The sequence below is a fragment of the Lagopus muta genome, chromosome 3, assembly GCF_023343835.1.
Source record: "Lagopus muta isolate bLagMut1 chromosome 3, bLagMut1 primary, whole genome shotgun sequence".
NCBI classification, from domain to species: Eukaryota; Metazoa; Chordata; class Aves; order Galliformes; family Phasianidae; genus Lagopus; species Lagopus muta.
In genome coordinates this window covers 88,896,020-88,910,302 of record NC_064435.1, presented here as the reverse complement: position 1 = coordinate 88,910,302, position 14,283 = coordinate 88,896,020, and the positions used below count along the sequence as shown (strand labels likewise).

The window sequence follows — 14,283 nt, the reverse complement described above, 5'->3', positions numbered from 1 at the left end:
AAAATAAAGTGTAAAAATGACTAAAACCTTGCTATTATTTACCACTCATCTCTGACAAAATTACAGGTACAGAATATATTTACAAGGATATCTTTTAGAATATTATCCTTTTTCAAGTGTGAATATTTGAATGGAAAAAAAAAACAAAACCAAAACCCTAAATCCTAATGCCATTCAAAATTAAGGTAAACTTTCTTCATATTTTTATTTTTATTTATCTTTATTTCCTTTTCCTTTTTATTTCTTTATTTCCTTTTTCTTTCATGCCATCTCTGTCTTCTTTTGGGGCTTTGGCTTAACTTAAAGCAAAGCAAAATCTTCCCTATTTTCCCCAGCAGTTATTGGAGAAGATCTCGGGGTAACAGTGTGGCAGAATTAGTTGTTGTTGTTGTTGTTTTTCCCCTGAAGCTTGTTAGGAAGCAATAATCTTGCTCAACCTGTAAAATAAAAATATGAAGGTTACTGACAATGCAGTTTTTATCTCTTTCACAGTAATGGTTTCAGGCATAAAGCCGTAATGGATTCAAGCTTCAAGCAAACCTGTCCTCTCTCCTTCTCATGTCTGGAGAAATAGGTACTGTGTTTGAAGGAGCAGCATTTGTATGTAAACACCCATCTAAATTTATTAGCGGCAGATTATTCAGGCATGCCTTTTATAGAGAGCTTTGGACAAAAAGTTCTGGCAAAGAAACCAAAGATTTATGAGTGTGTTCTGTGGAAATCTGTTTCATAAGGAAAAAAATACAAAATATTGTTGAGATCCTCCTGGCCACTAAGGATTGGCCATATATTTGTGACATGTCAAGTAATGCATCAACTTGCAGTGAGAATTAGGACCTGGTGCAGTAGCCTGATGAAGCCAAAATGCCATTTGAGCTGGAAAGGCAGTCCTCTTATTTAGTTTGGTTAGAGGAGGTGTCCATTAGCTCCTCAGGAGAGATCTTCCTAGCACACTGGGCCTGGTTGATAATCCAACCATGTAGTGGACAACACAAGTCATTATTTCTTGTGCCTCAAACATGTAAGTGGCCATGGGAGAATCAGAAGCACATGCTGTTTAATAGTTTTTTTTTTACTGTCTTTTTTCTGTCTTGAAGGCTGAGGAAATTTTGGTCTGACAAAGTCATTTGGGATGAGTGCAGCAGGTTTGTCTCCTGACCAAATCCAGTTCCCTGTGCCTTCCTAAATGACTGACCCTCTGTAATGGTTTTAAAGCCACAAAATCAAACAGAAATAATCCTTGCGTCTGTGGAGGAGTAGTGGTGTTTCAAGTAGCAAGTTGCCTGCCTTACTTGTGCCAAAAAAGAGAGTATAAGCTGCCTCAATGGCCCTTTTCTGATGTCTGTCTGTGCAAACCATTGTTTTATGGATAAGGAAGGGCCTTGTGCTTTTGGTAGCAGGAGGGCATGCTCCTGGGAGAGTAGCAGCATTTACAGTTGCTCTGCAAACAGCTGTTTTCCATGCATACACTGGCGATACAGGAAGGTCAAGAAGGTGAATGGGGAATGTCTGGAAGGGGAAGGTAGAAGGTAGAGAGCAGGGTGAAGGATGGCTGGTTGTGGTGGCAAGTCAGAAGAGGTGAGCGCTGAGTGTGGAGCAGGGACAGGAGCCTGTGATTCCCAGTAAGAACAGAAGTTCAGCAGAAGGCTCATGTGCTGAAAATGTCACCCACAGCATCAAAAGCCTTCTTCTAACATGCCAAACCAGTTCACTGGGTTAATATATGCAATATATGCAGTAAATATACTGTATGTATAATAAAGCCAAAGTACTTTATTGATAATTCTATAATTATGCTATTAATGACTGAAACTTTTGTTGAACACTTACAAATTTAAAAAGCTACAGATAATTAACTTATAGATATATATATATAGAGATAATTAGATAATAATCATTTAAGGCATGAACTATAATTTAGGAAGCCTATTAATTGTTATGCAACTTTGTAAGCTATCATTTTATCTGCCAATGACATTCATTTATATTTCACAGTCCTTCACTGCATTTTTTCATTAAAATAATATAGGGGAAATAGTCCATAAACAAATGCAAGACAATGATCCTTTTGTCTTTAGGTTATGGCTTGCTAATACAAACCCAACTCAGCAGCGACTCAAATTTGTTGCTACAGAATAATACTGGCAGGAGAACAAACGGATCACATGAATAAATTTAAGCTGATAAATAGGAGATATTTTCTGGCCATCTGGAATAGCAGTCAGACTATAGAAGGTTGTGGAACAGTCTTCAGAAGAACAGTGGAATGAAATGGCTGAATGTTTTTGAAGATGAAGCTGGATAAACTTCTCTACGTGGTTGTTCTGGATGATTGTCTTCTACAACGTGGGGCTGAAATACAAAAAGTTGATGCTGTTGTAAGCAGTCCTTTGTGCAATTTGAGGGAATGCAATGTCAATCCATGAGGATGAACATCGGTGTTACGGAATGAGGATTGTGAATGTCGAGGCCAAGAACAGGATGGACATGGATCATTTCTCACCAACCAGAAGCAAATTATTGCCCACTGGAAGCTGGCTCTATTGCACACAACAAGAAGCATCCACTGACACTGGTGCAAACAGGCAGCAAATCTTAGCAGAGAATTTTCTTTAAGGAATATGTTTAGATATTATTTTGCAACTGCTTTCTATTGCTTGGGCTGTTGTCTCCTAAATGCAATTGACAACTGGATTAACGCTAGCAGAGCAAGCAGAAGTCTATGTTATCACTTCAGCTAACACTGTAAGAAAAACAATTTCCCAAGATCATGGCACCTAGCACTTTTTCCCAGTATCAATACTTCTGTGGCAATGAAAGTTTTCAAAGGCAGCCTTGATATAGAAGTGACAGAACATGGCTGCCTCATCTGCATCTTCTGCTGAAAAGATATTTGAAACAAAAAGAAAAAATAAATGTCATTTACTGGGCTGGTGAGAGACTGGAGGGCTGTACTGAATTCAGTGGAATTGTGGTAATTGGCATTTTCCACTGGTCCACCCCAAGGTGAATACTCGCTTATTGGTTTTGATGCATGAATCCTTCACCAAAATGGATTTAACAATTGGACAAAGAGAATCATTGAGACTTGATCCACCAGCAGCTGCTGAACATTGCTCTGAATACAACCTTCTGCACAGGAACTCTTAACCTGATGGTTAGTGAAATTCAGAGTACTGGCTGGCAATAAGATGCTTAGCAGTCGTGCTTGTTGTAAAGCTGGATGTTATTTATTCAGAAAGCTTGATATTTGATTCAGAAATCTGCTAGATCATTAAATGTGCTTCAAATATTGTGGGTTGTTGGTAATACTGTCATAGAAATTGAAGTTGTAAAATGCTACGGAATCATGTGGTTTCCTGACCTCCTGCTTATCACAGTCCATTACTTCTAATAAGGAACTTCAAAAGTTTGTGGTAGTCCAAAATGTTTTTGTTCCTTCTCCTCCAGTTTGATGTTTGCGGTGGGAGAAAAAAGATTGTGTAATGTTTGCTCGTGCCCTAGGTTTACTTATGTTGCTTACCATCTGCTTATGTTTTCTCCAGTTTCCAGAACCCTTAATCTTAGTGCAGAAGTGGGAGTGAAAATTCAAGGTGTCCTATGTGGGAGCTCATCGGCTGCTAAGAGCTCCAGAAATGACAAAAGCTGTCAGTCTTCCAGATGCATCCCCTTTTGAATTGGTGACAGTAATAATTCCACCCCTAAGTCTTCGGTAATGCATTAGCATTAACTGTAATTTTTGCCTTTAGACAGTCTCTACAGTACAGCATGACAGTTCCTACCCTGTAATTGTAAGATCCTCATTAATCAAAAAGAATATTATGACATTGTGAGCTCACAAGAAAGACAATTAATGACTGACATAATAAAGGCCTAAATTGTGCTGCTTTGATGATTAGAGGTGCCTTTTTTTTTTTTTTCCTTGTGAAAATAGGATTTACCAGCTGTAAGAAAAAATGCTGTATAATAAAAGCAAAGAGTGTTCAGAGGCAAGCAACAACAACTCTTATCTAGAACAGGCCTTTATTTCAAAAGAAAATTAAAATTTCAAAGCCATGTCAGCAGTGCTTTTCATTGATAAGCCTGAATTTAAATCAGGATCTTAAAGAAAAACCTGTATGTAAGAAACACATTGGGGTAGCACTGTGTTTATTGATTTGCTGTTACCCGTTAAAAGTACAGAAATATATATATGATTTTGGCTAGCCTCAAAAGTGTGTTTTGGCATTTATGAAATGATTAATGCTCAAGCACATCTCCTAAATTGAATGCAATTATATGTATTCTCCTTTGTTCATAAGAAACCAGACACAGTGAATGATAAATTAAGGGGAGAGGAAAAAAACGCTTGATCCAAGATTCTTTCATCAAAGGTTTGTAGGCAAAACCACTGAGTTGCTAGCACAAACCTGGAAGGTTTGAACCTTCCCTCAGTAGGTTCAAGCAAATCACTGGTTTAAGCACTGGTTTGAATGAAATCAGGACAGCACTGTCTGTGCCTATGTGCTGTGAGGGATGAACTAGGAGCTCTCTAGAAGACCCCAAAGCACAGGGGGATAAAGGTATGCAGAGTAGGCAGTGTAATCCTGATGGAGGCCCATGCACTTTGATGCACTGTGACTAACAGGAAAACAAGTTAAATCAATGTTTTCTATCTGGGTATTCCTTCCTTCAGAACAGAATGCTTGATGCACTTGTGATCCAAGTAACTAATAAGCTAAATGAGTATTTATGACTCTGAGAATCCCCAAAAATGACTCCTGAGCTGGGCTGCTGTGCAGTAGTTAAGCAATTTCTACCAGGCACTTTTTCTGTAGTTATTTAAATACATTTTTAAATATAGTCCTAGCTGTTAATGCAGTCAGATTACTTCTAAGTGTGAAATTACTCCCTTTCTTATCTGGACAAAAGTTAGTTGAGAAATGAGAAAAAAAATTCTTTTGGATTATTACCCAAATCACCATCTTTTCTCAAGATAACATTTTTAGTACACAGACCCAAGGTTCACAGCCTTCGTCTCCTTGAGACTGTGATGTGTAGGATGATCAAAATCAATTGTTGTGTAAAATGATAACCTTTGTTAAAAAATGCTTCTTGAAATAATGCCCATTCCTTCCTTTTGTTGTTGTTGTTGTTTTGCTTTGTATCTATCATTTAAAACAAGTGCTTTTACGTGTTTATTTCAGAACTGACCACATGGTAATTCATGAAATCCTTGTTTTGTTTATGTTTCTTCTGAGCACAAGGCCAGACTGGTGCTGACTAGATATATTCTACCCCAAAATTCATTTAGCATGGATGACAAGTCTTCAGATGTTTAGTCCTCTCCGTCTATTCCTATGGGCAGGCACTACTTTTAACAAAGATGTTGCTTTTATGTCCCTCTCCAAATGAAATTCAGTGACACTTGTAAGTATATCAAATCCTGATGTCTTTGTAGCTACCATCAAGAAATATCCTCAATATCTAATTAGCATTTATTTATATTTCAGATTCTTATGCTTATTTCTTGTGTTGCCCCTGTTTTTAGGACTGGACCATGGTTAGTGAACTTAAGTCTCAGCTATTTTTCTACTTTAAATATCACTTCCTTCTTTTGAGAGGACTCCAGAAGTGCACAGCATTTAGGCTGTGGGACTTCTTATTTCAACAATCATATACAGACAGCATTAAAACACGGTGATTCAGATGGTTCCCACGGTATAAGGACAAAAGTACAGGGAACGGAGACTTACTTCTGAGAAGCTAAAAAGTTTTCTGTACAAGTCTCAGTCCCTGAGGATTTTATAAAATTGTACCAATCCTAGAAAATCCTGAGAGAGAGTTTTATGACGAGTTCTTGATTTTGTTTTTCCCATTTCTACTCTTTAGAAGCAACTGCTGCATACCATTGCACTTATAGAATCATAGAATTGTTTGAGTTGGAAGGGATCTTTAAAGGTCATTTAGTCCAATTCCCCTGCAATGAACAGAGATATCCTCAGCTAGATCAGGGTGCTCAGAGCCTGATCCAGCCTGATTTGGATGCCTCCAGGGATGGAGCATCCACCACATCTAGGGGCACCTCTTGAAGTGTCAGAGAAAGTAAAATTCAAAGATGGTCCTTGTATGGGAACTGCTGATTCACGGCCTGAACCTCTGATTGATCACCTGAGGCGAGCACTGAGTCAGCCACAGGAGCACAGGTGAAGGCAATTCAGCTGTGTGCCGGAAGGGGGGGAGCCTGGCTGCACCTCTCCTAGACCTATTTAAGAGCTGGCTGCCAGCGGGAAAGGATCTCTGCTGGACATCCCTTCTTCTGGTGTTTTTTTGTGGGTGAGCCTAGCATATGGGTAAGCCCTCCATTTATTCTCTCTTGTTATCTCAGTCTACTTTGCCTAACTTTCTTGTTCTTTCTTTTTTTGTGATTTTAATATCTTAATATCCATTGATTATGCAGTCCTCCTGGTCCTTTTCAACTTGAACAATTCCATAGCAAAGGCCCTTTATTGAAACCTTTGCTCATACTGATGTATCCAAGATAAAATAACCAGGTTTATCTAAACATACAATGGATTCCTGCTAATGACCTGCTGTTTACGAGTTCTAACAGAAATGAAAGACCAAAGAATTTGATGAAAAATAAAAACTGTCTAGAGAGTCATACATACACACAGAAAATGACTGTTGCTGTGGACTGATATTTCCTCTAGAGAAGAGGACTATCTGCTTCAAACTGGGGATATAGATGAGAGGATCTGTTTCTCTTTTATCTCTGACTCACTCCTCCCTCATTTTGCAATAACACTGTTGTGCTTCCGCGCTGGCTGCATGGAAAACAATGTTTAAAACAAAGGTAAAATTAGTTCAAGATGTAATAGCATGCGCCCTTCAAGAAGTAGCTACATAGATCTTTTGACTGTAGTACGATAGAAGCAGCAAAATTTAACCAGAAGATGCTTGTAAGACTATGCCTCTGCTGAAGTTACGTGGAAAACTTTGTATGAAATATGTAAACTATTTTAAAAATTAATTTAAACAAACATAGAGATTAAAAACATATATTCAAAACAAAGGATGTTTTCTGTTATTGGAAATCACGAATTTTTGTTATCATTCAATATGTAGTCCAAATGAAGTATTATAAAGACAAATGTAGAGGTGTTATTGTGTAAGGGTTGTGTCATCTTGGGTTGTTTTTTTTTTCCCTCTGCCAGTGGACATTGGTCTTCCCCATTCTTTTTAACTGGATTGTATTCTGCCCAATAAGCAGCCTTCCTGTTCTCAGAGTGAGATTCACACAAGTGCTGAAACCACAGAAAAGGAGTAAGATTTCAAACAGGAATGATTCATACGGGTGGTGGCAGTTGCAGCTGTACAGATGTCTGATCTTTCCATTTGAGGTCCCAGACATTGAAATTCAAGCTATATCAGTAAAGTACTTGTTTGGTGTTGTTGGGTTTTTTTTTAGGGAATGTGTGACTTTCAAATAATGTTTTAATAATATAGTTATTTAATTTTATCCAAATATTGTCATATGTAATGTTAATTTATTGAAAGATATTGTGAAATAATAAACAGAATAATAGCTGGATGATGAAAACGATATAAAAAAAATTACAGAAAGACAGCTCAACTGTTTTTACTATCAGCTGGGCAAGTGTTCATCTTCATCTTCTAGACCTTATCAGCTGCAAAGAGAAGATAGTGAAAATCTTTGGAGATTTACTGGTCTCAGGGGATAAATTAATTCCATCATACACTGCAAAATGAATTCTGTTTAATCTGTTTTAACTCCTGGTTGCTCAACAACCTGGATAGGCTGATGATTTCAATACAGGTACTATTCTTTGTTTTATTAAATATGTCTGCTTTTCAGTAGACTCTGTATCTACTGCCCAAACTTTAAAAGTGGCTTTAAGAAAACCACTACCAGAGCAGCTATATGTCTGACAGGAAAGAGCATCATTTAACAACAGTTTACAGTATTGCAAATATAGAAACCCTAATGGAGGTAATTACTTACCAATAGCTCTTATTAAAGCAGTAGTATATTAGTCACCTGTTTGAGGACAGCATCTGGCTCTTCAGATCTATTCAAAGGAAAGGCCCTGACTTAGAAACCCAGGTTTATAGAGATTGAATAAAATTCTCATGCTGTGTTTATACTTTTTTGAAACCCTACCACGACATATTATTTTCCTCAGTATTATTTAAATATAGATATTTATATGGATCTTCAGATCTATTCATTTAAATACGACCTATTAGACGTCCCAGCTCATTTTCACTTTCGTCTTTCTGATCCAGTTCTTCCTAGCCCACTCTTAGAGCAGGCTCACGTCTAATTCTGTTTTATGAAATGAATCCCAGTTGCAATTAATCTTAATAAAACCTCAAGTTATTTGAAAACGTGTTCACTGCCAAGGACCTTAAAGTTTAGAAATTCTGGTGAGGACTCTGTGAAGACTTTGCAAAGGGTTTTACTTTTATCATTGACATCTCTTTTTAAAAAAGACCTAAACACGTAGCGTTTTGGATTATTCTACCAAGAAAAGGAAGCTAAAAAAGAAGTTAAGTTTTAGCACAGTTGTTGGATATATTTTTCCTCTGTGTTTATTTTCCCTTTTATTTTTTTCTACCTTTGAGCCCATTATTTGGCAACAGCAATGGGGCGGATGGGTCAAGCTTTCCTGTCTGTTCATCAGACTAAATCAACAGAGAATTATTCAAATATGCTACTTTCTTCAGGTTTGTATATGTTCACAATGGAATTAAATTAACTTGACAATCAGGACAAGTTAGTTCACCAACTGAGATTTTTCCATTGCACATTACATCTTTCCATTACATTGTTATAGAAAAGAAGATAGGTGTCATGAGAATGGTAAAGGAGAGAATCAGCCCTGAATTCAACAGAAAACAGCAATACAGATCTGGCTTGTGGAGATCTGCCTTGGATGTATTGTGATGACAGTAGCAGCCTTTTAGCCATGTAATTGATGTTCCAAAGGTTCATCATCTCAATTAGAATTTCTACTATCCTTTTATTGTTAAAAAATATATATATATATATTCCACAATTGATGCATTTTATGAAATTCCATAATGGAAATAGGGCTTCATTATGCAATAAAAGATTTGCTAGAATCAAATCTTGCTGAAATAGGTAACTGGGTAGCATCATCATATTATATTAACAGATTTGGTGGCATTTAAATAAAGATATCCATACTGGAGTGGCTGGGAGTCAGCCAGAATGCTCATTTAAATGTTTGAGCAAAAATAATTTTAGTGTTGTTTATTTGTCCCTTTCTCTTAGGAAACCCTGGTATGGCATGCATTCCAGAAATAGATGATTTGACTGATCTGTCCTTCCACTATAATTCTGAAAAGGAGCAAGGTAAAGAGTTTTTCCACTTTTTAGTTATTAGTGTTTACTTCTACCTTGCCCATCTGAAAGCACATCACGTTTACTCATGTAGTTACATCTAATAAGCAAGATTTAAATCCACCTGCTCCCAAATAATCTTTCTTTCATATTTTAAGTGTACAGTGTTTTAAATATGGAGAGATTTCATAAGGCTCTGCTCCTCACTTAGTTATTTAAATGCATTTTGGGACAATGATATGTAGAAAAAAATCTTAGATAATGACATCTGAGCTTGGTAGTAGTGATAAAAACATAGGTAGTTTGACACTCTGAAAATCATAGAATTGCCACATCTAGTTTATTTTGCACTCCCCAGAGCATTAAGCTGTTTAGCACAAATCTAATTTCCCAGCAAACAGCTCAAGGCAGTTAGTGCTCAGTTTGGTTCCAAAGAATTAAGCACACTGTTATAAATTGTGATAGTCAGTGTGACTCTGTAGATAAACCCATTTTCCAGTATGTGTATTCCAAGCATGAAAAAATTAGAGGCTGCTGTTTTACAAGGGAGATTACAATGAAAATAAAGGTGAAATTAAAGGAACATTTACTTCAAGGCTAATTAATAACAATTAATAAGAGAATAAAGCTCAGAAAGAGAAGGGAAAAATGAAGGAATTTGCTGCTAAAGAATATTCAAGGTACTAACACACATGAAGCATCAGTTTCACTGTGGATAAGCAAGTAACTACCTCTTGGAGTCTAAATCTCTCATGTCACAGTAATGTGGATTGAGACGGATTTTCTAGGCCACCTAATTTGCCACTATCTAGAGTCGGGAAAGGGGATGTGGTGGTTGTGACTTCAGTGGATTAATCTGAACAAAACAGAGCAGATGAGTTTAGAAACTCAGTTCTGCAGTATGTAGTATGAAAAAAAAAAAAAACCAAAAAACAACAACAGTATAAAAGACCCCAGAATCTGTCTCAAAATATACAGTGCATGTGGGCAGAAGGATAAGAATTTCAAGTTCCTAAGATCATAGCCAAAATGAATTCAGGAGGAGACCACTATGGCAATAGTATGAGAATTTGTCATGGCTTTATGATTTTTTGTTATTGATACTCTGCATCACAACATCATGTAGTGCACTGTGAGTTAGAGTTAATGCTTCAGTTCCATGGGCTGTCAATAGTTCTGGGTACCTGTCTGAAAACAGTAGAACCAACTGCACTTCCCAGAAGACTTCCTTATTCCATTTCCATTTTCAACTCTGAGGAAATGGTAAAACTGATTGGGTGTCATGAGACTCGTTCTGCTTATCTCTGCTGTGTGTGCTCCCTGGCCATCTCACATACAGCATCAGAATAAAGGCTTTGATTTTCAGACACCCTCTCATTTATCTGATTTATTAGCTTCAATTCCAATTATATTGTATTATATTGTGTTAATTCACATACTGCTACCTTATTTAGTAAATTAGTTTTCTTCCCTAGCTCGTTGCCACTGTTTTCCTCCTCTGGGCCCATCTCCTTGCCTTCCCCTTTCCCAGGGCATGGGTCCGTGGATCCCTGGGTCCCTCTGCCCCATCAAACAGAGAACTAGTCCTATTTGGGCTGGAACTGTGACAAATAGGTTGTGGTTGGACTTGATGATCTTTAAGGTCTTTTCCAACCTGAGTAATTCTATGATTCTATGAAAATTGAAACAGAAATTTTCTCTCCAAGAGAAAGAACAGTGAGGGAAAATTTGCTATTATATAATAACAAGTTACTTATTATATAGCATAGAAGTAATTGTGGCAATTACACTGGCAGAGAAGGGTTGATATTTTCAAACCTACACTTTAGAAGGGCTTTTTTCCCCCCATATTTTTCATCTGAGAGAGGATAAACCATTCTAACCCCAAGAGATTTGGAGATTGACTTATAAAGTGGTGGCATCTACCTCTGTTCTCTCTTGGGCTCACGTGGTATCAGAGCTGCACTGTGCTAGATGTTGTAGGAGACAATTTTCCTCTGAAGAACTGAAGTTCCTAACCCAAAAAGTAAGAGTAGAAAGAAGTATGGGCTTCCCTGGGGCTGGCATTGCATGCCAGTGACAGACCTGATCATGGAGCTGTATGTTGTGATTCCAGCTATGATTGCTACACAGTGCTTGCTGTTATGCAATGAAGCTCTGCATGCTGCTTTTGGCTCTTTAAGATACTTTTTCAGCAAATCCTGTGTGACTGAATGCATGGGTAAAATACACCTGTATGCTGAAAGGCAACTTTATAATTAAACACCATGCAGGCACCACTATTTGAATGCATAAGTAGGACAAGTATAACTTGAAGGGGAGGAAGTTTTGCAAATCCTGTGAATTGGGACAAATCCTTATAGTGAGCAATAGGGCTAGAGGGAATGGCCTCAAGTTTCACCAGGGGAGATTCAGGTAGGATATTAGGAAATGCTTCTTCTCTGAGAGAGTGGTCAGGCACTGGAATGTGCTGCCCAGAGAGGTGGTAGAATCACTGTCCCTGGAGGTGTTCAAGAAACATTTAGAAGTTGTACTGAGGGACATGGTTTAGTGGAATATATTGGTGTTAGGTGGACAGTTGGATTGGATGATCTTAGAGGTCTTTTCCAACCTTAGTGATTCTGAGTGCATTCTTGTTCTTAAATTGTTCTGAGTGGTTTCTTCCTCTGTGCTCTTCTTTAGTTAACCCTGCTTAATGCAATGATGTAATTTCATTAAATTCACTGTGCAGGGAACACAGTATTCTATTCTGTACAATGCACTGCAGGTCTCTAATGAATCCAGTGAGCTTGAGCTATATCAACTAATGCTGTGAATGACTAATATGTGCACTGCTAGCACACTCCATCACTGCTTCTACTCCAGTGTCAAACTCCTTCCCAGACAGACGGCTGGTGTACTTATAGCATTGCACTACACTGAGCAGTTAGATGTTGCTGGGGTATATTAATTGGACGATCACTGAAGTTAGGTCTTTTGAGCTTTATTTCAATCTTTACAGGAATTTTCAATGGAAACTTCTAGTTTCTGCATCAAAAATCAAGATCATAGAGAGAAGCATAAAAGAGTGTTAAGATTTTGATGGACATAAAGCTTAGAATTCTTGTTCCTTAGTATTTTCCTTCCTTAGTATTTCAGAGAGAGTTTCTGTGCTGTAGTGGAATGTATGCTATCAAATGTCAAAGAAAACACACACAAACTCCATTTTAAAGCCAAGCCAAGATGTCATCTGAGGCATTTACCTTACAGATTGTCACTGTTGGCATCTTTATATTTATTCTCAATCTTGTCTTTTAGTAGGAATAAAGAAACTGGTTGGCAGCTGAGTTTTGCTCTTTGCTGGATGAAGCTAGAGAAGTGGTGATTCTTGCACAAAAAAGAAGCAATCTAATTTTTCTTGTAGTGATATGTTTCCTAAGTTATTTTTGAAGATAATTATGTTGAAATATCAATGTATAATCCAGTCTACTGTACAACAGGAAAAAGAAGAGCAACACACAATCCAATAACAAAAAACACAAACAATTGTCTTGGACTGTATAGTCTTGGTATATGTTGCATAATTGCAACAATGGACCTGACTAGTTCCTGTTTGTATCCATTAACTTCACAGAATCATAGAATGCCTTGGGTTGCAAGAGACCTGAAAGATCATCTAGTTCCAACCCTACTGCTGTGGGCAGGGTTGAACCCACCAGATCAGGCTGCCCAAGGTCCCATCCAACCTGACCCTGAAAGCCACAGTTTCGCTTCCAGAGCTTCACCATCCTCTGAATAAAAAATTTCACCCTAGCATCCAATCTAAATTTTCCCCTTTTTTCATTCAAAACTATTTCCCCTTGTCCTATCACTAACAGGCCATGTAAATGTTGTTCTCCCTCCTGTTTATTGGTTCCCTTTAAACACTGGAAGATCACAATGAGCCCAGAGTCTTCCTTTCTGTACTGAACAGGTTCAGCTCCCTCAACCTTTGTGTACAGGAGAAGTGCTCCAGCCCTTTGATCATCTTTGTGGTCCTTCTCTGATCTTGCTCCAATAGCTTCACATCTTTCTTGCACTGGATGCCTCAGGCTTGGCTGCCGGTCTCCATCTGAGACCTCATGAGGGCTGAGTAGAGGGGAACAATCACTTCCCTCTCCCTGCTGGCCATCCCTCTTCTCCTGCAGCCTGGGATACTTTTGGCCTTCAGTTTTGTTAGAGCACACTGCTGGCTCAGTGCCCACCTTCTCATTTAACAGAATTGCTAAGCTCTTCTCAGCAGTGACTCTTTCAAATGAGTTGTTCTCCCAGACTCTACATATACCTGGATTGCAGTAGTTTCCAGGAACAGGTCAGGTTCCTCTTCTCTACTGAAACTTCATAAAATAGTACTTAAATCTAGGTGGTACTGATGCATTCTTAATATCACTCTGGTTACATTCAAATAAGTAGCAGGTTATCTGAAGTGCTGTACACCCTTGTGTGCCTTTAAAGTTTTCAAAAACTCAGTTCACAATTTCTGAAACTTGGGCCAGTAAAAGTGAAGTTTGTAAGACAAGGTGAATTCATACGGTGCACGCAGCCATAGAGGTTGATGTTGGTAGACTTGTGTACCAGGGAAGGGGATAGGCATGCTCAGGGTGGAAGTCAGCTAAAGCAAGGTATACAGGAGATAGAAAATTGTGTATTGTGTATGACAGGACTTCTGCCTCTGGCATGTCAGAGAAATGGATTAAGACTACTGGGCACCAGGGAAGTTATGATTTATAAATGCTAAAAGCTTCTATCCCCACTGTGTATTACTGATCAGGTTTTTCAAACTGGGCTTCCTGCTGGTACTGCTGGTTTCTTAAGTGTAAATGACGTTTGCATTTGGCTATTTGCAATGAACTGCTGCAAAGCCTCGTCTTTATATTCCTGGTTACCTGACTGAA

At 38.1% G+C, this 14,283-nt stretch overlaps 1 long non-coding RNA gene across 1 annotated transcript; it reads left to right on the top strand.

Annotated features, from left to right (window-relative positions):
* The first annotated feature begins 417 nt into the window (after positions 1-417).
* LOC125691000 (uncharacterized) lies at positions 418-9,387 on the top strand. The gene is made up of 3 exons (XR_007375871.1): positions 418-574; positions 2,079-6,332; positions 9,302-9,387. It is a non-coding gene; the product is annotated as an uncharacterized LOC125691000 (long non-coding RNA).
* Positions 9,388-14,283: the final 4,896 nt, after the last annotated feature.